Source organism: Lissotriton helveticus, chromosome 10, assembly GCF_964261635.1.
Source record: "Lissotriton helveticus chromosome 10, aLisHel1.1, whole genome shotgun sequence".
Taxonomy (NCBI): Eukaryota; Metazoa; Chordata; class Amphibia; order Caudata; family Salamandridae; genus Lissotriton; species Lissotriton helveticus.
The window spans coordinates 3,363,813-3,389,755 of NC_136071.1; the positions used below are offsets into that span (position 1 = coordinate 3,363,813).

General features: G+C 50.9%; 1 protein-coding gene across 3 annotated transcripts in view; it reads left to right on the plus strand.

The window, feature by feature from the left end:
* The window catches only part of IQSEC2 (IQ motif and Sec7 domain ArfGEF 2), a 359,223-nt gene that overhangs the window by 59,790 nt on the left and 273,490 nt on the right, over nucleotides 1-25,943 (plus strand). The window lies entirely within an intron of this gene.

Consider the following 25,943-nt stretch of genomic DNA (forward strand, 5'->3'; position numbering starts at 1 on the left):
GCCACTGTGTGTACGCCGACTTCTGATCCCTCTGCTGCCACTGTGTGTACGCTGACCTCTGATCCCACCGCTGCCCCTGTGTGTACGCTGACCTCTGACTTCACTGCCACCTCTGTGTGTACGCTGACTTTTGATCCCACTGCTGCCACTGTGTGTACGCTGACCTTTGATCCCACCGCTGCCACTGTGTGTACGCTGACCTCTGACTCCACTGCCACCAGTGTGTGTACGCTGACCTCTGATCCCAACGCTGCCACTGTGTGTACGCTGACCTCTGATCCCTCTGTTCCCACTGTATGTACTCTGACTTCTGATACCCCTATATCACTGTGGGTACACTGAGCTCTGATCCAACTGCTGCCACTATGCGTACGCTGACCTCTTGATTCCACTGCTGCACTTTGGATATGCTGACCTTTCATCCCCCTGCTGCCACTTTGGATACCCTGACCTCTGATCCCACCGCTGCCACTGTGTGTACGCTGACTTCTGATCCCTCTTCTGCCACTGTGTGTGTATGCTGAACTCTGACTCCACTGCTGCCACTGTGTGTACACTGACCTCTGATCCCACGCTGCCACTGTGTGTACGCTGACCTCTGATCCCTCTGCTGCCACTGTGTGTACGCTGACCTCTGATCCCACGCTGCCACTGTGTGTACGCTGACCTCTGACTCCACTGCTGCCACTGTGTGTATGCTGACTTCTGATCCCTCTGCTGCCACTGTGTGTACGCTGACCTCTGATCCCACCGCTGCCACTGTGGATACGCTGACCTCTGATCCCACCGCTGCCACTGTGGATACGCTGACCTCTGATCCCTCTGCTGCCAGTGTGTGCGCGCTGACCTCTGACTTCACTGCTACCACTGTGTGTAGGCTGACCTCTTATCCCACTGCTGCCACTGTATGTACGCTGACCTCTGATCCCTCTTCTGCCACTGTGTGTACGCTGACCTCTGATCCCATTCCTGCCACTCTGTGTATGCTGACTTCTGATCCCACCGCTGCCACTGTGTGTACACTGATCTCTGATCCCACTGCTGCCACTGTGTGTTCGCTGACCTCTGTTTCCCCCTCCTGCCACTTTGGATACGCTAACCTCTGATCCAACTGCTGCCACTATGTGTACGCCTACCTCTTGATTCCACCGCTGCACTTTGGATACGCTGACCTCGAATCCCCCTGCTGCCAATTTGGATTCCCTGATCTCTGATCCCACCGCTGCCACTGTGTGTGTATGCTGACCTCTGACTCCACTGCTGCCACTGTGTGTACGCTGACCTCTGATCCCACGCTGCCACTGTGTGTACGCTGACCTCTGACTCCACTGCTGCCACTGTGTGTACGCTGACCTCTGATCCCTCTGCTGCCACTGTGTGTACGCTGACTTCTGATCTCTCTGCTGCCACTGTGTGTACGCTGACCTCTGATCCCACCGCTGCCACTGTGTGTTCACTGATCTCTGACTCCACTGCTGCCACTGTGTGTACGCTGACCTCTGATCCCACGCTGCCACTGTGTGTACGCTGACCTCTGATCCCACGCTGCCAATGTGTGTACACTGACCTCTGACTCCACTGCCACCACTGTGTGTACGCTGACCTCTGATCCCACGCTGCCACTGTGTGTACGCTGACCTCTGACTCCACTGCTGCCACTGTGTGTACGCTGACCTCTGATCCCTCTGCTGCCACTGTGTGTACGCTGACTTCTGATCCCACCGCTGCCACTGTGTGTACGCTGACCTCTGATCCCACCGCTGCCACTGTGTGTACGCTGACCTCTGACTCCACTGCCACCAGTGTGTGTACGCTGACCTCTGATCCCAACGCTGCCACTGTGTGTACGCTGACCTCTGATCCCTCTGCTCCCACTGTATGTACTCTGACTTCTGATACCCCTATATCACTGTGTGTACGCTGACCTCTGATTCCACTGCTGCCACTGTGTGTACGCTGACTTCTGATCCCTCTGCTGCCACTGTGTGTATGCTGACCTCTCATCCCACCGCTGCCACTGTGGATACGCTGACCTCTGATCCCTCTGCTGCCAGTGTGTATGCGCGCTGACCTCTGATCCCAACGCTGCCACTGTATGAACGCTGACCTCTGATCCCTCTGCTCCCACTGTATGTACTCCGACTTCTGATACCCCTATATCACTGTGGGTACACTGACCTCTGATCCAACTGCTGCCACTATGCGTACGCTGACCTCTTGATTCCACTGCTGCACTTTGGATATGCTGACCTTTCATCCCCCTGCTGCCACTTTGGATACCCTGACCTCTGATCCCACCGCTGCCACTGTGTGGAAAATGTTATCTGACTCCACTGCTGCCACTGTGTGTACACTGACCTCTGATCCCACCGCTGCCACTGTGTGTACGCTGACTTCTGATCCCTCTGCTGACACTGTGTGTACGCTGACCTCTGATCCCACCGCTGCCACTGTGTGTGTGTGCTGACCTCTGACTCCACTGCTACCACTGTGTGTACGCTGACCTCTGATCCCATGCTGCCACTGTGTGTACGCTGACCTCTGACTCCACTGCTGCCACTGTGTGTACGCTGACCTCTGATCCCTCTGCTGCCACTGTGTGTACGCTGACTTATGATCTCTCTGCTGCCACTGTGTGTACGCTGACCTCTGATCCCACCGCTGCCACTGTGTGTTCACTGACCTCTGACTCCACTGCTGCCACTGTGTGTACGCTGACCTCTGATCCCACGCTGCCACTGTGTGTACGCTGACCTCTGATCCCACGCTGCCACTGTGTGTACACTGACCTCTGACTCCACTGCCACCACTGTGTGTACGCTGACCTCTGATCCCACGCTGCCACTGTGTGTACGCTGACCTCTGACTCCACTGCTGCCACTGTGTGTACGCTGACCTCTGATCCCTCTGCTGCCACTGTGTGTACGCTGACTTCTGATCCCACCGCTGCCACTGTGTGTACGCTGACCTCTGATCCCACCGCTGCCACAGTGTGTACGCTGACCTCTGACTCCACTGCCACCAGTGTGTGTACGCTGACCTCTGATCCCAACGCTGCCACTGTGTGTACGCTGACCTCTGATCCCTCTGCTCCCACTGTATGTACTCTGACTTCTGATACCCCTATATCACTGTGTGTACGCTGACCTCTGATTCCACTGCTGCCACTGTGTGTACACTGACCTCTGATCCCACCGCTGCCACTGTGTGTACGCTGACTCCTGATCCCTCTGCTGCCACTGTGTGTACGCTGACCTCTGATCCCACCGCTGCCACTGTGGATACGCTGACCTCTGATCCCTCTGCTGCCAGTGTGTATGCGCGCTGACCTCTGATCCCAACGCTGCCACTGTATGAACGCTGACCTCTGATCCCTCTGCTCCCACTGTATGTACTCCGACTTCTGATACCCCTATATCACTGTGGGTACACTGACCTCTGATCCAACTGCTGCCACTATGCGTACGCTGACCTCTTGATTCCACTGCTGCACTTTGGATATGCTGACCTTTCATCCCCCTGCTGCCACTTTGGATACCCTGACCTCTGATTTCACCGCTGCCACTGTGTGGAAAATGTTATCTGACTCCACTGCTGCCACTGTGGGTACACTGACCTCTGATCCCACCGCTGCCACTGTGTGTACGCTGACTTCTGATCCCTCTGCTGACACTGTGTGTACGCTGACCTCTGATCCCACCGCTGCCACTGTGGATACGCTGACCTCTGATCCCTCTGCTGCCAGTGTGTGTACACTGACCTTTGATCCCACCGCTGCCACTGTGTGTACGCTGACCTCTGATCCCACCGCTGCCACTGTGTGTACGCTGACCTCTGATCCCACCGCTGCCACTGTGTGTACGCTGACCTCTGATCCCACCGCTGCCACTGTGGATACGCTGACCTCTGATCCCTCTGCTGCCAGTGTGTGTACACTGACCTCTGATCTCACCGCTGCCACTGCATGTACGCTGACCTCTGATCCCACCGCTGCCACTGTGTGTACGCTGACCTCTGATCCCACCGCTGCCACTGTGTGTACGCTGACCTCTGATCCCACAGCTGCCTCTGTGTGTATAATGACCTCTGACTCCACTGCTGCCACTGTGTGTACGCTGACCTCTGATCCCACTGCTGCCACTGTGTGTACACTGACCTCTGATCCCACCGCTGCCACTGTGTGTACGCTGACCTCTGATCCCACCGCTGCCACTGTGTGTACGCTGACTTCTGATCCCTCTGCTGCCACTGTGTGTACGCTGACCTTTCATCCCCCTGCTGCCACTGTGTGTACGCTGACCTCTGATCCCACCGCTGCCACTGTGTGTACGCTGACCTCTGATCCCTCTGCTGCCACTGTGTGTACGCTGACTTCTGATCTCTCTGCTGCCACTGTGTGTACGCTGACCTCTGATCCCACCGCTGCCACTGTGTGTACGCTGACTTCTGATCCCTCTGCTGCCACTGTGTGTACGCTGACCTCTGATCCCACCGCTGCCACTGTGTGTACGCTGACTTCTGATCTCTCTGCTGCCACTGTGTGTACGCTGACCTCTGATCCCACCGCTGCCACTGTGTGTACGCTGACCTCTGATCCCACCGCTGCCACTGTGGATACGCTGATCTCTGATCCCACTGCTGCCACTGTGTGTGCACTGACCTCTGATCCCACCGCTGCCACTGTGTGTACGCTGACCTCTGATCCCACCGCTGCCACTGTGTGTACGCTGACCTCTGATCCCACTGCTGCCTCTGTGTGTACGCTGACCTCTGATCCCACCGCTGCCACTGTGTGTACGCTGACCTCTGACTCCACTGCCACCAGTGTTTGTACGCTGACCTCTGATCCCACCGCTGCCACTGTGTGTACGCTGACTTCTGATCCCTCTGCTGCCACTGTGTGTACGCTGACCTCTGATCCCACCGCTGCCACTGTGTGTACGCTGACTTCTGATCTCTCTGCTGCCACTGTGTGTACGCTGACCTCTGATCCCACCGCTGCCACTGTGTGTACGCTGACCTCTGATCCCACCGCTGCCACTGTGGATACGCTGATCTCTGATCCCACTGCTGCCACTGTGTGTACGCTGACCTCTGATCCCACTGCTGCCACTGTGTGTACACTGACCTCTGATCCCACCGCTGCCACTGTGTGTACGCTGACCTCTGATCCCACCGCTGCCACTGTGTGTACGCTGACTTCTGATCCCTCTGCTGCCACTGTGTGTACGCTGACCTTTCATCCCCCTGCTGCCACTGTGTGTACACTGACCTCTGATCCCACTTCTGCCACTGTGGCACGCTGTCCTTTGATCCCAGTGCTGTCACCCAAGGTACGCTGACCTCTGACTCCACTGCCGCCACTGTTTTTACGCTGACCTCTGATCCCATTCCTGCCACTGTAGATACGCTGACCTCTGATCCCTCTGCTGCCAGTGTGTGTGCGCTGACCTCTTATCCCACTGCTGCCACTGTGTGTACGTGGCCCTCTGATCCCACCACTGACACTGTGGGTTCACTGACCTCTGATCCCTCTTCTGCCACTGTGTGTACGCTGACCTCTGATCCCATTCCTGCCACTGTGTGTATGCTGACTTCTGATACCGCTGCTGTCACTGTGTGTACACTGACCTCTGATCCCACTGCTGCCACTGTGTGTATGCTGACCTCTGTTTCCCCCTGCTGCCACTTTGGATACGCTAACCTTTGATCCAACCGCTGCCACTATGTGTACGCCTACCTCTTGATTCCACTGCTGCACTTTGGATACGCTGACCTCGATTCCCCCTGCTGCCAATTTGGATACCTGATCTCTGATCCCACCGCTGCCACTGTGTGTGTATGCTGACCTCTGACTCCACTGCTGCCACTTTGTGTACGCTGACCTCTGATCCCACGCTGCCACTGTGTGTACGCTGACCTCTGACTCCACTGCTGCCACTGTGTGTACGCCGACTTCTGATCCCTCTGCTGCCACTGTGTGTACGCTGACCTCTGATCCCACCGCTGCCCCTGTGTGTACGCTGACCTCTGACTTCACTGCCACCTCTGTGTGTACGCTGACTTTTGATCCCACTGCTGCCACTGTGTGTACGCTGACCTTTGATCCCACCGCTGCCACTGTGTGTACGCTGACCTCTGACTCCACTGCCACCAGTGTGTGTACGCTGACCTCTGATCCCAACGCTGCCACTGTGTGTACGCTGACCTCTGATCCCTCTGTTCCCACTGTATGTACTCTGACTTCTGATACCCCTATATCACTGTGGGTACACTGAGCTCTGATCCAACTGCTGCCACTATGCGTACGCTGACCTCTTGATTCCACTGCTGCACTTTGGATATGCTGACCTTTCATCCCCCTGCTGCCACTTTGGATACCCTGACCTCTGATCCCACCGCTGCCACTGTGTGTACGCTGACTTCTGATCCCTCTTCTGCCACTGTGTGTGTATGCTGAACTCTGACTCCACTGCTGCCACTGTGTGTACACTGACCTCTGATCCCACGCTGCCACTGTGTGTACGCTGACCTCTGATCCCTCTGCTGCCACTGTGTGTACGCTGACCTCTGATCCCACGCTGCCACTGTGTGTACGCTGACCTCTGACTCCACTGCTGCCACTGTGTGTACGCTGACTTCTGATCCCTCTGCTGCCACTGTGTGTACGCTGACCTCTGATCCCACCGCTGCCACTGTGGATACGCTGACCTCTGATCCCACCGCTGCCACTGTGGATACGCTGACCTCTGATCCCTCTGCTGCCAGTGTGTGCGCGCTGACCTCTGACTTCACTGCTACCACTGTGTGTAGGCTGACCTCTTATCCCACTGCTGCCACTGTATGTACGCTGACCTCTGATCCCTCTTCTGCCACTGTGTGTACGCTGACCTCTGATCCCATTCCTGCCACTCTGTGTATGCTGACTTCTGATCCCACCGCTGCCACTGTGTGTACACTGATCTCTGATCCCACTGCTGCCACTGTGTGTTCGCTGACCTCTGTTTCCCCCTCCTGCCACTTTGGATACGCTAACCTCTGATCCAACTGCTGCCACTATGTGTACGCCTACCTCTTGATTCCACCGCTGCACTTTGGATACGCTGACCTCGAATCCCCCTGCTGCCAATTTGGATTCCCTGATCTCTGATCCCACCGCTGCCACTGTGTGTGTATGCTGACCTCTGACTCCACTGCTGCCACTGTGTGTACGCTGACCTCTGATCCCACGCTGCCACTGTGTGTACGCTGACCTCTGACTCCACTGCTGCCACTGTGTGTACGCTGACCTCTGATCCCTCTGCTGCCACTGTGTGTACGCTGACTTCTGATCTCTCTGCTGCCACTGTGTGTACGCTGACCTCTGATCCCTCCGCTGCCACTGTGTGTTCACTGATCTCTGACTCCACTGCTGCCACTGTGTGTACGCTGACCTCTGATCCCACGCTGCCACTGTGTGTACGCTGACCTCTGATCCCACGCTGCCAATGTGTGTACACTGACCTCTGACTCCACTGCCACCACTGTGTGTACGCTGACCTCTGATCCCACGCTGCCACTGTGTGTACGCTGACCTCTGACTCCACTGCTGCCACTGTGTGTACGCTGACCTCTGATCCCTCTGCTGCCACTGTGTGTACGCTGACTTCTGATCCCACCGCTGCCACTGTGTGTACGCTGACCTCTGATCCCACCGCTGCCACTGTGTGTACGCTGACCTCTGACTCCACTGCCACCAGTGTGTGTACGCTGACCTCTGATCCCAACGCTGCCACTGTGTGTACGCTGACCTCTGATCCCTCTGCTCCCACTGTATGTACTCTGACTTCTGATACCCCTATATCACTGTGTGTACGCTGACCTCTGATTCCACTGCTGCCACTGTGTGTACGCTGACTTCTGATCCCTCTGCTGCCACTGTGTGTATGCTGACCTCTCATCCCACCGCTGCCACTGTGGATACGCTGACCTCTGATCCCTCTGCTGCCAGTGTGTATGCGCGCTGACCTCTGATCCCAACGCTGCCACTGTATGAACGCTGACCTCTGATCCCTCTGCTCCCACTGTATGTACTCCGACTTCTGATACCCCTATATCACTGTGGGTACACTGACCTCTGATCCAACTGCTGCCACTATGCGTACGCTGACCTCTTGATTCCACTGCTGCACTTTGGATATGCTGACCTTTCATCCCCCTGCTGCCACTTTGGATACCCTGACCTCTGATCCCACCGCTGCCACTGTGTGGAAAATGTTATCTGACTCCACTGCTGCCACTGTGTGTACACTGACCTCTGATCCCACCGCTGCCACTGTGTGTACGCTGACTTCTGATCCCTCTGCTGACACTGTGTGTACGCTGACCTCTGATCCCACCGCTGCCACTGTGTGTGTGTGCTGACCTCTGACTCCACTGCTGCCACTGTGTGTACGCTGACCTCTGATCCCATGCTGCCACTGTGTGTACGCTGACCTCTGACTCCACTGCTGCCACTGTGTGTACGCTGACCTCTGATCCCTCTGCTGCCACTGTGTGTACGCTGACTTATGATCTCTCTGCTGCCACTGTGTGTACGCTGACCTCTGATCCCACCGCTGCCACTGTGTGTTCACTGACCTCTGACTCCACTGCTGCCACTGTGTGTACGCTGACCTCTGATCCCACGCTGCCACTGTGTGTACGCTGACCTCTGATCCCACGCTGCCACTGTGTGTACACTGACCTCTGACTCCACTGCCACCACTGTGTGTACGCTGACCTCTGATCCCACGCTGCCACTGTGTGTACGCTGACCTCTGACTCCACTGCTGCCACTGTGTGTACGCTGACCTCTGATCCCTCTGCTGCCACTGTGTGTACGCTGACTTCTGATCCCACCGCTGCCACTGTGTGTACGCTGACCTCTGATCCCACCGCTGCCACAGTGTGTACGCTGACCTCTGACTCCACTGCCACCAGTGTGTGTACGCTGACCTCTGATCCCAACGCTGCCACTGTGTGTACGCTGACCTCTGATCCCTCTGCTCCCACTGTATGTACTCTGACTTCTGATACCCCTATATCACTGTGTGTACGCTGACCTCTGATTCCACTGCTGCCACTGTGTGTACACTGACCTCTGATCCCACCGCTGCCACTGTGTGTACGCTGACTCCTGATCCCTCTGCTGCCACTGTGTGTACGCTGACCTCTCATCCCACCGCTGCCACTGTGGATACGCTGACCTCTGATCCCTCTGCTGCCAGTGTGTATGCGCGCTGACCTCTGATCCCAACGCTGCCACTGTATGAACGCTGACCTCTGATCCCTCTGCTCCCACTGTATGTACTCCGACTTCTGATACCCCTATATCACTGTGGGTACACTGACCTCTGATCCAACTGCTGCCACTATGCGTACGCTGACCTCTTGATTCCACTGCTGCACTTTGGATATGCTGACCTTTCATCCCCCTGCTGCCACTTTGGATACCCTGACCTCTGATTTCACCGCTGCCACTGTGTGGAAAATGTTATCTGACTCCACTGCTGCCACTGTGGGTACACTGACCTCTGATCCCACCGCTGCCACTGTGTGTACGCTGACTTCTGATCCCTCTGCTGACACTGTGTGTACGCTGACCTCTGATCCCACCGCTGCCACTGTGGATACGCTGACCTCTGATCCCTCTGCTGCCAGTGTGTGTACACTGACCTTTGATCCCACCGCTGCCACTGTGTGTACGCTGACCTCTGATCCCACCGCTGCCACTGTGTGTACGCTGACCTCTGATCCCTCTGTTCCCACTGTATGTACTCTGACTTCTGATACCCCTATATCACTGTGGGTACACTGAGCTCTGATCCAACTGCTGCCACTATGCGTACGCTGACCTCTTGATTCCACTGCTGCACTTTGGATATGCTGACCTTTCATCCCCCTGCTGCCACTTTGGATACCCTGACCTCTGATCCCACCGCTGCCACTGTGTGTACGCTGACTTCTGATCCCTCTTCTGCCACTGTGTGTGTATGCTGAACTCTGACTCCACTGCTGCCACTGTGTGTACACTGACCTCTGATCCCACGCTGCCACTGTGTGTACGCTGACCTCTGATCCCTCTGCTGCCACTGTGTGTACGCTGACCTCTGATCCCACGCTGCCACTGTGTGTACGCTGACCTCTGACTCCACTGCTGCCACTGTGTGTATGCTGACTTCTGATCCCTCTGCTGCCACTGTGTGTACGCTGACCTCTGATCCCACCGCTGCCACTGTGGATACGCTGACCTCTGATCCCACCGCTGCCACTGTGGATACGCTGACCTCTGATCCCTCTGCTGCCAGTGTGTGCGCGCTGACCTCTGACTTCACTGCTACCACTGTGTGTAGGCTGACCTCTTATCCCACTGCTGCCACTGTATGTACGCTGACCTCTGATCCCTCTTCTGCCACTGTGTGTACGCTGACCTCTGATCCCATTCCTGCCACTCTGTGTATGCTGACTTCTGATCCCACCGCTGCCACTGTGTGTACACTGATCTCTGATCCCACTGCTGCCACTGTGTGTTCGCTGACCTCTGTTTCCCCCTCCTGCCACTTTGGATACGCTAACCTCTGATCCAACTGCTGCCACTATGTGTACGCCTACCTCTTGATTCCACCGCTGCACTTTGGATACGCTGACCTCGAATCCCCCTGCTGCCAATTTGGATTCCCTGATCTCTGATCCCACCGCTGCCACTGTGTGTGTATGCTGACCTCTGACTCCACTGCTGCCACTGTGTGTACGCTGACCTCTGATCCCACGCTGCCACTGTGTGTACGCTGACCTCTGACTCCACTGCTGCCACTGTGTGTACGCTGACCTCTGATCCCTCTGCTGCCACTGTGTGTACGCTGACTTCTGATCTCTCTGCTGCCACTGTGTGTACGCTGACCTCTGATCCCTCCGCTGCCACTGTGTGTTCACTGATCTCTGACTCCACTGCTGCCACTGTGTGTACGCTGACCTCTGATCCCACGCTGCCACTGTGTGTACGCTGACCTCTGATCCCACGCTGCCAATGTGTGTACACTGACCTCTGACTCCACTGCCACCACTGTGTGTACGCTGACCTCTGATCCCACGCTGCCACTGTGTGTACGCTGACCTCTGACTCCACTGCTGCCACTGTGTGTACGCTGACCTCTGATCCCTCTGCTGCCACTGTGTGTACGCTGACTTCTGATCCCACCGCTGCCACTGTGTGTACGCTGACCTCTGATCCCACCGCTGCCACTGTGTGTACGCTGACCTCTGACTCCACTGCCACCAGTGTGTGTACGCTGACCTCTGATCCCAACGCTGCCACTGTGTGTACGCTGACCTCTGATCCCTCTGCTCCCACTGTATGTACTCTGACTTCTGATACCCCTATATCACTGTGTGTACGCTGACCTCTGATTCCACTGCTGCCACTGTGTGTACGCTGACTTCTGATCCCTCTGCTGCCACTGTGTGTATGCTGACCTCTCATCCCACCGCTGCCACTGTGGATACGCTGACCTCTGATCCCTCTGCTGCCAGTGTGTATGCGCGCTGACCTCTGATCCCAACGCTGCCACTGTATGAACGCTGACCTCTGATCCCTCTGCTCCCACTGTATGTACTCCGACTTCTGATACCCCTATATCACTGTGGGTACACTGACCTCTGATCCAACTGCTGCCACTATGCGTACGCTGACCTCTTGATTCCACTGCTGCACTTTGGATATGCTGACCTTTCATCCCCCTGCTGCCACTTTGGATACCCTGACCTCTGATCCCACCGCTGCCACTGTGTGGAAAATGTTATCTGACTCCACTGCTGCCACTGTGTGTACACTGACCTCTGATCCCACCGCTGCCACTGTGTGTACGCTGACTTCTGATCCCTCTGCTGACACTGTGTGTACGCTGACCTCTGATCCCACCGCTGCCACTGTGTGTGTGTGCTGACCTCTGACTCCACTGCTGCCACTGTGTGTACGCTGACCTCTGATCCCATGCTGCCACTGTGTGTACGCTGACCTCTGACTCCACTGCTGCCACTGTGTGTACGCTGACCTCTGATCCCTCTGCTGCCACTGTGTGTACGCTGACTTATGATCTCTCTGCTGCCACTGTGTGTACGCTGACCTCTGATCCCACCGCTGCCACTGTGTGTTCACTGACCTCTGACTCCACTGCTGCCACTGTGTGTACGCTGACCTCTGATCCCACGCTGCCACTGTGTGTACGCTGACCTCTGATCCCACGCTGCCACTGTGTGTACACTGACCTCTGACTCCACTGCCACCACTGTGTGTACGCTGACCTCTGATCCCACGCTGCCACTGTGTGTACGCTGACCTCTGACTCCACTGCTGCCACTGTGTGTACGCTGACCTCTGATCCCTCTGCTGCCACTGTGTGTACGCTGACTTCTGATCCCACCGCTGCCACTGTGTGTACGCTGACCTCTGATCCCACCGCTGCCACAGTGTGTACGCTGACCTCTGACTCCACTGCCACCAGTGTGTGTACGCTGACCTCTGATCCCAACGCTGCCACTGTGTGTACGCTGACCTCTGATCCCTCTGCTCCCACTGTATGTACTCTGACTTCTGATACCCCTATATCACTGTGTGTACGCTGACCTCTGATTCCACTGCTGCCACTGTGTGTACACTGACCTCTGATCCCACCGCTGCCACTGTGTGTACGCTGACTCCTGATCCCTCTGCTGCCACTGTGTGTACGCTGACCTCTCATCCCACCGCTGCCACTGTGGATACGCTGACCTCTGATCCCTCTGCTGCCAGTGTGTATGCGCGCTGACCTCTGATCCCAACGCTGCCACTGTATGAACGCTGACCTCTGATCCCTCTGCTCCCACTGTATGTACTCCGACTTCTGATACCCCTATATCACTGTGGGTACACTGACCTCTGATCCAACTGCTGCCACTATGCGTACGCTGACCTCTTGATTCCACTGCTGCACTTTGGATATGCTGACCTTTCATCCCCCTGCTGCCACTTTGGATACCCTGACCTCTGATTTCACCGCTGCCACTGTGTGGAAAATGTTATCTGACTCCACTGCTGCCACTGTGGGTACACTGACCTCTGATCCCACCGCTGCCACTGTGTGTACGCTGACTTCTGATCCCTCTGCTGACACTGTGTGTACGCTGACCTCTGATCCCACCGCTGCCACTGTGGATACGCTGACCTCTGATCCCTCTGCTGCCAGTGTGTGTACACTGACCTTTGATCCCACCGCTGCCACTGTGTGTACGCTGACCTCTGATCCCACCGCTGCCACTGTGTGTACGCTGACCTCTGATCCCACCGCTGCCACTGTGTGTACGCTGACCTCTGATCCCACCGCTGCCACTGTGGATACGATGACCTCTGATCCCTCTGCTGCCAGTGTGTGTACACTGACCTCTGATCTCACCGCTGCCACTGCATGTACGCTGACCTCTGATCCCACCGCTGCCACTGTGTGTACGCTGACCTCTGATCCCACCGCTGCCACTGTGTGTACGCTGACCTCTGATCCCACAGCTGCCTCTGTGTGTATAATGACCTCTGACTCCACTGCTGCCACTGTGTGTACGCTGACCTCTGATCCCACTGCTGCCACTGTGTGTACACTGACCTCTGATCCCACCGCTGCCACTGTGTGTACGCTGACCTCTGATCCCACCGCTGCCACTGTGTGTACGCTGACTTCTGATCCCTCTGCTGCCACTGTGTGTACGCTGACCTTTCATCCCCCTGCTGCCACTGTGTGTACGCTGACCTCTGATCCCACCGCTGCCACTGTGTGTACGCTGACCTCTGATCCCTCTTCTGCCACTGTGTGTACGCTGACTTCTGATCTCTCTGCTGCCACTGTGTGTACGCTGACCTCTGATCCCACCGCTGCCACTGTGTGTACGCTGACTTCTGATCCCTCTGCTGCCACTGTGTGTACGCTGACCTCTGATCCCACCGCTGCCACTGTGTGTACGCTGACTTCTGATCTCTCTGCTGCCACTGTGTGTACGCTGACCTCTGATCCCACCGCTGCCACTGTGTGTACGCTGACCTCTGATCCCACCGCTGCCACTGTGGATACGCTGATCTCTGATCCCACTGCTGCCACTGTGTGTGCACTGACCTCTGATCCCACCGCTGCCACTGTGTGTACGCTGACCTCTGATCCCACCGCTGCCACTGTGTGTACGCTGACCTCTGATCCCACTGCTGCCTCTGTGTGTACGCTGACCTCTGATCCCACCGCTGCCACTGTGTGTACGCTGACCTCTGACTCCACTGCCACCAGTGTTTGTACGCTGACCTCTGATCCCACCGCTGCCACTGTGTGTACGCTGACCTCTGACTCCACTGCCACCAGTGTGTGTATGCTGACCTCTGATCCCAACGCTGCCACCAGTGTGTGTACGCTGACCTCTGATCCCACTGTACTTTCGTGTAACCCCACTTCATCGTTATTGGAAGCTGGGAGCCCTCACTGGGTCATTATGGAAGCCGTAGACCATCCAACAATACTCAAACAAGCATTGGCTTAGCCAATAGGTCTCGCTTTTGGGACCTTATAAGTATTTAGTTATGCAGCACAATATCCTTGGTGCAACAACATTACCTGTTGCATGGCTAAACATTTATAAGGTCCCAAAGGCGAGACCAATTAGCTATGCCAATGCTTGTTGTTGTTTCCTCTTTACCGCTCTCATTTGCCCACATTCCGTGAAATGTTGAATTAGGTGTTGTTGCCTGCGCACGCCTGTCCAAGACATAATGACAACGGGGATGCGATGCAGGACAGGGGCGTGACGCCTTGTGAAAATCGCAGAAAAGAGGGGCAGACTTAATGACTCGCAATGACCGCCAAAGCTCAAGTCGCGAAACTCTGTCCAAGTCGCGAAACTCTGTCCTAGTCGGGAGTCAACAACTGAGAAGCTAATTGTACACGCCTTGAGTCAGTGGCGTAATGATAATTGAGGGGGGCCCCCTGCCAGGTATGTGGAGGGGCCCCCTGGACTCTATTAGGAGCTTTCAGGCCGAAGTGCAGTGCTGAGGGGGCCCCCTTGAGCTTGGGGCCCCCCCGCACTGCGGGGGATGCAGGGGCCTGTGTTACGCCCCTGCCTTGAATGAATGCCATGGACCTTCACCCCCCAAAGAGGACACTGGTCACAGAAACACTTGAACAATGTTGCTTTTTTTGGTACTCCTCTCTCTCTTTGTGTGGCCACTAATGACCCCACTTATCGAGACAGAGGTGTGTCAAATGTTGCATTCTTAAAGAGGCTCTGGGTCTGTTGTACAGCGCCCTGATGTCCTCGGCAAGATTTCTGCTATGCTAGCACTGCAAAAAAGAAAATGAGATTCCCCTGTGACTGATGCTCTAATCTCAACCTCCAAGAATTAAGGACAAGGCATTAAACGTTGATGTCAGAGAAACCCAACTAGTGGCTGAATTTCAGTGTGAAACTGCAGCATCTGTGTTTATTCCCGGCTTCCCTGCTAGACCAAATTGTGTCATCGTAGTCAAAGACTTTATTTCACCAGCAACTTTTTTGTCAATTATCCTACATGAGAGCGCTTTCAAATACGTGAGGTCGAGATGCCCCCTTACAAAAAACATTTGTGTGTTTGATTTAGTAGCTGATAATGTCGCTCCATCTATAATAAGAATCTATGCAACGTACACAGTACCCAAGACTAGTCGCTTAGCATAAGAGCATTGTCATCACCGCGGGGACTGGTATGTTCCTAACTGCACGTTTAAAAACTGCGGGGCATATTATCAAGGCGGGCGATATGAGATTATCGCCACTTTTGCGCCGTTTTCGTCCGAAAAGCGGCGATAATTTTATCGCCCTATTAGCAATCTGTCGCTAACAGCAGTTAGCGACAGTTTGTATGCGATAGCTACAGGTTTGGGGCCCGCTTTGCATGTCAGCGATATTTATCGCTAATGACATGCACAGTGGGCATACCCAACCTGTTAGCGACTGAAAGCAGTCGCTAACATTGCTATCGCCTATTATCAACGCAGGCGTAGTGATTAAAAAATGTGCGCTAAGCGCGAATATCTCCAAAACCTAACGCCTGCTCAGACCACTTCTTAACCAGTATATCCAATGGGAGTTGGATATTCAGGTTAAGACCGTATTGGCGATAATGCCTGAATATCGCTGGATTCCCAGCGATATTCACGCATTTCGCCGCTATCGCCGGATATTTTATCGCTTTAGAGATAAACTTTGCTAATAGCACGTTATCTCTGTGATAAAATCCGGCCATGCGCAGCGATAAAAAAAATATCGCTAAGCTCATTTAGCGATAAATATCGCTAGTTGATAATATGCCCCTCCTACTTTAAATAAATGCAAGGATATGATCTGTGGTAATAAGATGAACGCTTGCATGTTTTAAAGAAATACACTTTTTTAAATTTTAAAACACATTCCATGTTCTACAATGATGTTTGTTGCACGATTAACATGGCAATTATTCTCGAGAATCGGCTTCTGCATGGGCTCTGGGAGCCAGATCTGGCTCTCAACTCCCTGTTAAGGTATTGGCTGGCCAACCTCTAGTTATTTGATGTGCAGCCGCAATGTTGAGACTTTTATAAAAAAAACTGTATTTAAGAATATTCGAAGGCGAGGACAGACCTTTGGTCGATCAATGTGCACAAAAAGTTCCCCGACTGTATTAAAGATAAGCAATTGCACTTATCAGCTAATAGAAATCGTTCCAAAATTACGAATAAACGGTACCATGTCACTCGTTCAACAAGTATGACAGTAGGTTACCCCAAATGTACAACACTTTTGTTTAAAGTACAATCTGAATAAAGGCAAACCTGCAACGATAACGCTGTTGTATGGAGCATAAAGGTCCACCTCATGGCTCTAGCACTTCTTGGTGACCATTTTCAATGTTTATTTGGCCTAGCCGGACGTTTGCAAACAAGCTGGTCAGTTGTTGCCATACGCACCCAGTGGTTCCTGGAGCTGGGGGCTGGCTTCCATCCTCTCTCTGGTAGAGCTGGGTTAGCACCACAACACCTGACATGGCCTTGTTAAAAGGAATGACGCACGAGGGAGGTCGGACACCATGGCTCTCTTCAGAGACAGAGAGGACACATTTCCGGATCAGCGCACACAAAGGGTTGTACAAGGGGTCTTCCTTTAGCCCCGCCCCCCTTCATACCTGTACGTTTGCAAAAATGTTTCAGCTCGCTGCAGATGGGAGGTTCGAAGGATGGGTAGTCTGAATCTATAGCGGCATTAAGGCAGGTCCCTTCCGGGCAAAGCGAGAGACAGACCCGGCTAAAGCATTGCTGCTCGGGAGAGGGGGCGCGCAGTGCTGGGTGCAAGAAAGCTCTGTCCCCTCTCTCCGTTCCTCTGCCGGGTTGAGGGGACAGGGAGGCACCGTATCGACCATACAAACAAATCAAAGGAAGGCTAGGGCCCGCCCTGCCATATGAGCCTCGCTCCCTGGCATCACAGCCCGGAGTTGAGTCAATGCTCCCTGTGTGGGAGGAGTGGAAATAGGCTGGGTCCGTGCTGACCTCACTGCTGCACAAGGGGTAAGGCGCTGCCCTTGTGCACTGCTAGGTAGATCTCAGTGCAGCATCCACACCAAGGCAGACGTCAAGTGTATTGAATTATATCGTATTGGAATTGAATTACACTACAGCATACAGTACCCGATTTTAACTACAAGCACTGGTCCGGGGTAATGTGTGTGGGAAATACAAGGGCAGGCCTAATTTGTTCATTTCTTCTCAAGAAATGCTTTGAAGAGCGACTGCACGTATTCACCATCACCACGGACAGCTTCCACATCGCAGCCCGATCAATCTGCTTAGATGCATGCCAGTCTGTGCTTCCTTTGCCTCAGCTGGTGAGCGTGAGAAGCAAATTATGTCAAATTAACGAAACATTTATGAGGAAGGTCTGTAGTGACGTAGACACGTTACTCGGTGTGTAACTTAAACAGGGCATTGTTATGTTACATGCACCAAGCAGATCGTCAATCGACCCCCGCTCTGAAGATGTCATGCCGATAGACCGCTATAAAAGAAAACAAGCGCGGTCGCGAAGGAATACAAGGAATGCAGCTGGCATCCGGCCGCGCTGCTGCTTGCTCCGGAGCTCTCTAGACCAGGGGAGTTAACATTTGGAGAGAAGGCGGGACATGCACCCGCCTTTGGCCAATTAGAAAGACGCACGCAAAGGCCAATAGCAGGGTGTAGGAAGGTGGCTACCTGACTATGGTTACCCCAGATTTTTTGCCTGTGTTTAGCTGTTTTTTTTGACTTAGTTGACCTGGTTCCCTGCTAATCAGGGCCCCAGGCCATCTGCTCCTCTCTGTAAAATGGATTCCATGTACCCTAGGTACATACCCCAATTGGAAATGGACTCCTTGTCAGCCCCTGTATAATGCACTATAGGTGCCCAGGGCATAGGGGCCACCAAGGCCTACCAGGGGCTGCAGCATATCTTTTGCCACCCCTGGCTGGTTCTTAAATTGACGCAACTGGCTGATCACTCAGCTGGGGTAAGGTGGTGTAATCACCCCTTACTTAGATATAGTATACCTATATCTAAACCTATATCTGGACACATATAAACCTGTGAGCCACTCCTATGGAAGGCCTCATCAATCCCGGAGGCAGAGTGCGTGGTTTTATGTGAGATGGAGCTCTAGCATGAGCTGAGCCTGTCTGCAGCTGTCGGGAACAACTCCCTAAGCTGTTTCAGGATAATGCCATACCATATACTCTTAAGTGCCTTATAATCCTCGCGGTTATATAGCAACTCTGGTTTGGCTTTATCAAAACATGTTGTGTAAGGTGTCATACGATTTGGAATACTATCCCCTCGCCAGTTCTGGCGACGGGGATAGCATTCCACCCTTCTAGAGGGGTAAGACATGTTACTTTACTTAAATGCGGTTAATTTCTAAAAGGGCCTTAGATCCACAAAATGGATGCCTCTACCACAGACAAGAGTCTGGACCCCTGCAGCTGACCGAAACTCAGCAAATGGGGCCTGGACAAAGGGTTTCCTGCCACAGGAGGGTGTCACCACCCTCCAGACAGGAGATAGTGGATTGTAGCAGGGAGGTCTGAAAGAAACCAGACACTGCCTGGGGCGCACAAGGCTGCCCCTTGCATAATCCGGCCAAACCGGTTCTGGGGCACTCCAGCCCTCGTGCCAGGGCGGCCTGGATCAAAGGAAAGGGGTGTATCCACCCCCTTCCTGGGTCCCACCCATAGGGGGGGACCTAGCAGGTAATCACGCCCCCCAGATTCGAATAAGAGTGGGAGCAGTGCCAATGCACATCAGATTTCCTGGAAGAAACATTAGAAACGAAACTCTGGACCCTTGGACCTCCATCTCAACGTGGAAGCCCGAAGAATCTCCCTTGTGGTCAAGGAGTGACCACCCTGCAGCAGCAGGCACCATCCAGCCCTCGACGTCTACTTGGTTGCAGTTCCCGCCGGAACTCGAGCGACTGAGATCGACGAGATCAAGCTTGCCTGCCTTCCAACAGCCCGATCCACAGTCCCTGCAGAGCTGAGACCCGTGGAGGCGACCGGAAGCGTGGGGCACGCCATCTTGAATTGACCACGAGATGCTGACCGTGCAGCCCACGAGTGACCCTCGAAGCTGTGCACCGGGGTTTGAGAAGCCCCAACCCTGAGCCACTCTTGCACCGAAGCTCACCCCTCTACACTCATCGAGTGCTGCGTGGGGCCCTTCTGCTACTTTTGGCTCAACGCGTTGGCCCGGTCACTTGCCAGCCGGCTAGTGGCCCCTGTGCCGACGAAAACTTGAAACCGACTTGTGAATCTGGTTGCTCCAGATCTGCACCAGCTCCCCTGAAAAGGAGCCCCCACTCTGACCTTCCTGGTTCGAGTAAGAAGCAATCTCCCGGTTCCGCGTGGATTGCTTTTGCCAAGTGTTGTTTGCTCCAATCTTGAAGCCGACAGCGCCGACGGTGAGAGCCTGCGTGGGACAGATTGTGACCCGCTCCTGGACGTCGTAGATGCCCCAGAGCCCACGTGACAGCGGAGAGAAGCACCGCGACAGCGACCTGATTGCGCCCGACATTGCCTGGTTCCGTCCTGGTTCCACCCTGGTCACTGCTGAGTGACCCAGACTCTGTCCCCTCTGCTTTCAGGTACTTTTCGACTCGAGTCCACCCTCGGACTCCACCGGACACTTCTCTTTCACCCCGCCTGCAGCCCTTTCAGCTCCAAGCACCAAGAGCCTGCGTGACGAAACCCGACTCAACTTCGACCCTGTGCACCCGCTTCCTGTGGGTGAGGTAACTTTGCTCCGCCGGTGTTCCCACACTGGTGCACACCTCTAGGGTCTGTGTCTTAAGTTTTGTTCCTCTAGGTTCAGCGGAAGTGTCCTTAAACTCTAACTTTGTCATTTTTACGCACCATTGGTTAACATTGGTGCATGCGTGCGCTTTCCGCACTGCTCCCGAATCCCGTGGGCCTCTCCCGACTTCAGCACTGCTTGTCCTGACTGCTCCCAGCGATTCACTAGGCCCTAGGCCTAACCACTGCTCGAGTGGCATCTCTTATACCACTTGTTTAGTATATGGTTTGAGTGGCCACCCGCCCTCATCCATAATTGTGCAACTTTATATGTTTAAACTGTGCTTTTGATTTAACGCTTGTGCCCCTTTGTTCATAAAGAATACTGGGGATTGTTTTTAGTAATAAACACATATATTTTTATAATATATACTTGTGTGGTGTCCTTTCATTTGATATTACAGGATTGTATGTGGTAAAACAGCTCGCTTAACACGACCTCTTAAGTTAAGCCTTTAGGCTGCTTAGTCCATGCTACCCCTAGGATAGCTTGTCTAATAAGGTTGACTTACAACCTGACACCATAAGGGATTGTTTGGTCTGATAATAGGTGGTTCCAGAATTGCAAACATCCCCTATCAGGCCAACTTCTCACACAGGGGATGAAAAACAAAAGCACATGCACGAGTGTGTTCCCAGTTTAAAGCCCTTACTAGAAGCCTCGCTGAGCAGCGCCTGCGCGCTGGCTCAGGCGAGACCTAAAAATACAGGAAACAAATACACAACTTATGAAATATTTTATTTAACTCACAATTACATTTTTAAGGTGATGGAGGGAGCTCTTCTAAACTCAGTTGCGCTCACTCATCGTCCATACCATATTCTGCGTGGTGCCCGTGCAACCCCCCCCCCCCACAAATCAATCTGAGGATACTAGCGTCATCTTTAACCTCCAATTTCAAAATACCTTCACATTTACATAATGTTTTACATTTTTTAATGCTGCTCCTTTATGTACACATAATTAATCTGTTAATATATGTTTGATATATTTATTTTACTAAGCGGTCACAGGCCCCAGAGTGGGCTCACCGGCCCCCTGGGGTCCCTGGACCACAGGTTAACAGTCACTGGTACAGCACACACCCCATGTGAGTACCACCCATGCACTGATGGGGTCACAGAGCTCTGTTTCAGGGGTCACAGGCCCCAGAGTGGGCTCGCCGGCCCCCAGGGGTCCCTGGACCACATGTTAACAATCACTGGTGCAGCACACACCCCATGTGAGTACCACCCATGCACTGATGGGGTCACAGAGCTCTGTTTCAGGGGTCACAGGCCCCAGAGTGGGCTCGCCGGCCCCCAGGGGTCCCTGGACCACATGTTAACAATCACTGGTGCAGCACACACCCCATGTGAGTACCACCCATGCACTGATGGGGTCACAGAGCTCTGGTTCAGGGGGTGATCCAGCGGCCTATAGAAAATATATCATAAACAACACTACCCAACTTCATAACCTATAAACAAAATTCTATACTAAAATTTGGACCCATTTATAAACCTGACATATTTTGGGCCTACTGAATCAGGTGGTCAGATTAAATCTATATACACATCATCTACAAACTATATATAATTTTATACATCTGCGGAAAGAATATTGTCATTAGAATAAAACTTAACCATTTAAACGACCACCATTGGCGACGTGATCTAGCTAATAGTAACCTACACTTCTGAATAACCAAGACCAGCTTGTTTGTCAAAAGTAAGATTTTATTTACTAAATTATGGTATATAAGTTGATAGTTTTATAAATGAATTTTATTAGCAATAAAGCAAGCATGATTGTAAAGAAACGTAAGTAAAATACAATTTAAGCAAGTGAATCAAAATTAGAGTAAATATATAAAGTTTAGCATTTCTAAAACCTAATTCCCTAACTGAGCTAAATAGATAGAATTAAAGTAAAGTTCTTTGAGGATTCTTACGTGCTCCAAGCAAAGTCCGACAGCACTTCACCCTCATCGGAAAGTCAGAAAGCAGCAGCCAGCCCATCCCTAAGGGCATGACTTTTTATACCTTTCTACGCTAACTAAACTACGCAAAGGAAAGTTTTCAGAAATCTTCGACGTCCCATTGGCTGAGAGTGACAAGTGACATGTCACCCACTTTTCAAAACTTCCATCAAGTCAATTCTCTTAAGGACCATTGTCTCTTCCGAATGCAACCAGGAGTTTCCTGGGTTTGCAACATTTGTATATAAATGTTCTCTCTCTGCGTCCATAGACTTCCGCGGATGCCAAGTTAAGACCGACAAAATGTTCACTTTCGACCTTGGCCACGTCCGACAGAATGATGACAACACGTCAGCTTTTGCTTTGTGAACGCAGCTTTTGACGAACAATTTATTTCAGAATGGGCGTCTCGTGACTTTTGCAGAAATGAAAATTCATCTTTTTGTAAGCAGAACGAACTAGGCCCAAAAGCAGGCAATTTAAGTTTTCTAGTATAAAACAAACACAAGAAAAGTATTAATGTAAGAAATAATGTAGATTCTGTATCCACCCCAAGATTTACTAATTAATTAACCCACCCGATTAATCAAAATGTTACCTAGCAAATGCAAACAAATAAAGCAGCGTTTATATCTACCAGTCTCCGTTACTCCATGAGACTTATATGCACCTAGAATAGTAGAAATGACATCACACAGACAAGGAAAAGCAAAACAAGCACATGCTTCTTTTAAGTTTGCAGCAGTTAGTAATGACAAAAACGAAAACAATAAATTATTTTATTATTTTGCACGAACAAAAAGATGCAACAATTATGCACGTTTATGAGCACACATGTTAGTCCCCCCATGTGTAAAGTTTAATCTAAGTTGTATTAGCACGACATATCACAAATCATTAATATTATTATTCATGTTATGGAAATGTGACTTCACGAGTTTAAACAAAATTTTGTTTTCTATCTCGCTCCATCAACTCCCTCATCTGGTGATTAACAAATCACCACACCAGCACTCAAAATTTTGATAATTTAAATTTCTAAGAAATCGATTCAAATTCATTTGTATCAGTAAACCTAAAAGTCTGTTTCTGCATAATCTTTGGAATTAGCATAACGCTCTCTATGTAACTCCTGTAATTCGATCTCTCTTTCTTCTTCTTTTCTGAGTTTATAGATTCTTTTCTTTTCTTTCAACTGTTTCTTTCTTTTATGTAACAAACAACCTATTTTGGTCAAAATAAAAATGAATACTATTATAATCAAAGGTGCCAGAATCTTGCCAAGAATTGAACTTCCAATATCATGAAACCAGTTTTTAATTGCTTGAAACCTTTTTGAAAGTTTCCCTGTAAAATCATCTTCTTCTAAAGGAATTATCTCTGAATGCATTTGTGTAATATTCTTAATATACATTTCAATATTCTTACTTTCGTCAGGTATATATGTACAACAATGTTGTACATGTAAAATGCCACAGACTCCTCCCTCTTTTGCTAGGAGTATGTCTAAAGCAAGGCGGTCTTGAATTACCATAGATCTAATTGCAATAACTTCAACATTCACTAATTGAAATCCATCAGCTGTGTCAGTTGATAATCTATCAACTATAGTGGACAATTTTCTGATTCTCCCTGCATTTAGGGTTATACCAACAAAAGGTATTACAGCTTGAAAAATATCTCCCAGAACTTCAGTAAAAGTTTCTCTTTTAACTCTATTTACATAATTATGAATTTTAAACAATCCTTCTGAATCTCTGTCAACATGAAATACTTTAGGAAAAACAATTCCCACATAACAAGTTCCATACCAGTGGTCTGGAAGGTTGTAGTAGGCTTTGTCACCACAAACAAAATAAATCCCAGGAAAGATAGGATCTTTTCCACCTTTAAATCCCCAACCTCCCAAAATCTGATAAGTATCTTCACAGTTACTTGCACCTACAAAGTAATTATCAAAAAGTGTATTATCTCTTCTAATGCAAAGCTTACCACTAACTGGTTTGTCTATGTGAATTGCAATATTTTCAAGCATTTTGCCATTTAACTTCTCATCCTCTTTTTGCCAGAAACTTGACTTAGTCTGCTTGACTAATTCATTCCTCTTATAAATTGCTCTTCTCTCTTCAACCATATTCAAAAATTTCTTTCCTTCAGCCCTTAATTTGCAAGTTAGATTATTCTTGTAAGCATACTCGTAAGTGAGTTCGTTAGTAACAAGGAAAAATTCTCTCATTTGTTTTGCTTTCTTATGTTTATTTAAAGCATTATCAATCTTAATATTTGCAAAAATTTCATCATAATTTGAATAGTAATATTCTAAACGTCCAGTTTGATAAAATAAACTAGTTAATACACTACATGTTACAGCATAAGTGAGAGGAAGCATATTATATGTTACTCCCTCAGAAACAGAAGCAGGTAACTTAACGCAGACGTAGCAGTCTTTTGCATCCATTACCTTAACATATTCACTCAATAGCTTTGTGAATGTATTACTTGAGAAATCACCAATTGATTTATCTTGATGAATGTCAGGCTGATGATCAATAACTTTTGCAGACGCACTATGTTTAGTTTGGCTAACCAGAGCTTTGCTTGTTATGTTAACTTTGTGTAATTCTCTATTCATCTCCAAAGGAATAATCACAGCTAGAACCAACCAGAGCAGAATTAAAATGAGCAGACACACCAGAGTCATCTTACAGCATCTTTTAAAAACAGAACACTTTGAAGTGCTCTCCTTAACATAAGGCATTCTTGGTTAATTTTAGCCTCAAAAAAATCAAAATAAATTTTAAAATTCTAAATTTATATTTACACCCCCCTTTTAAAATATTTTTTTTTTTTTTTTTTTTTTTTTTTTTTAAAACCCTAGACAAGATTTCTTCGACCTTATGTCATACATAAGTTTTCTTCAACTAAACAGTTTTTCTTCGACCTTGTGTCAACTAACAAATTTTCTTCAGCCTTTTGCCAATTTAATATTTCTATATTTCAATCATTGTCACTAATTTCTTGGATTTCGTTTTCTTCTTCACTACTATCATATATGTCAATAACAGGTGGAATTACTAAGTAAGTCCACTCAGGAGACTTGTATTTTTGGTTTGGTCTTATTATTCTCTTCCCTTTTCTCGATATCACTTCAATTTTTTCTTCCAACTCCAACTTCTTTTCCAGGACTCTTTTGACTACTGATTTCTTCAACTTGTTCTTTTGGCTTCTTGATCAATCTGACTCTCAATCTTCCACCAGGCCAGTAGTCTGCTTTTCTCACGTACTTCTTCTTTGGTTCAGAATTATTTGATTCTGACTTCCAAGTCCTTTTCTTTCTGTTTTCACTTTCACCTTCCACGTCACTTTCTTCAGTTTCGTAGTCTGAAATTTCAATTGACTCAGGAACTTCTCTATTCGGCAATTTCACTCTTTCAGGAACTTCACTTTGTCTTCCATCACTGGTACTCGGTAATTCGTCTTCCTCCTCTTCCTCAATTACCCCCAACTTCCCAGATTTCGGATTTCTGTTCCTTACTTCAGAGTTTGTTCTCTGCCTTTCGATACTCTCCTG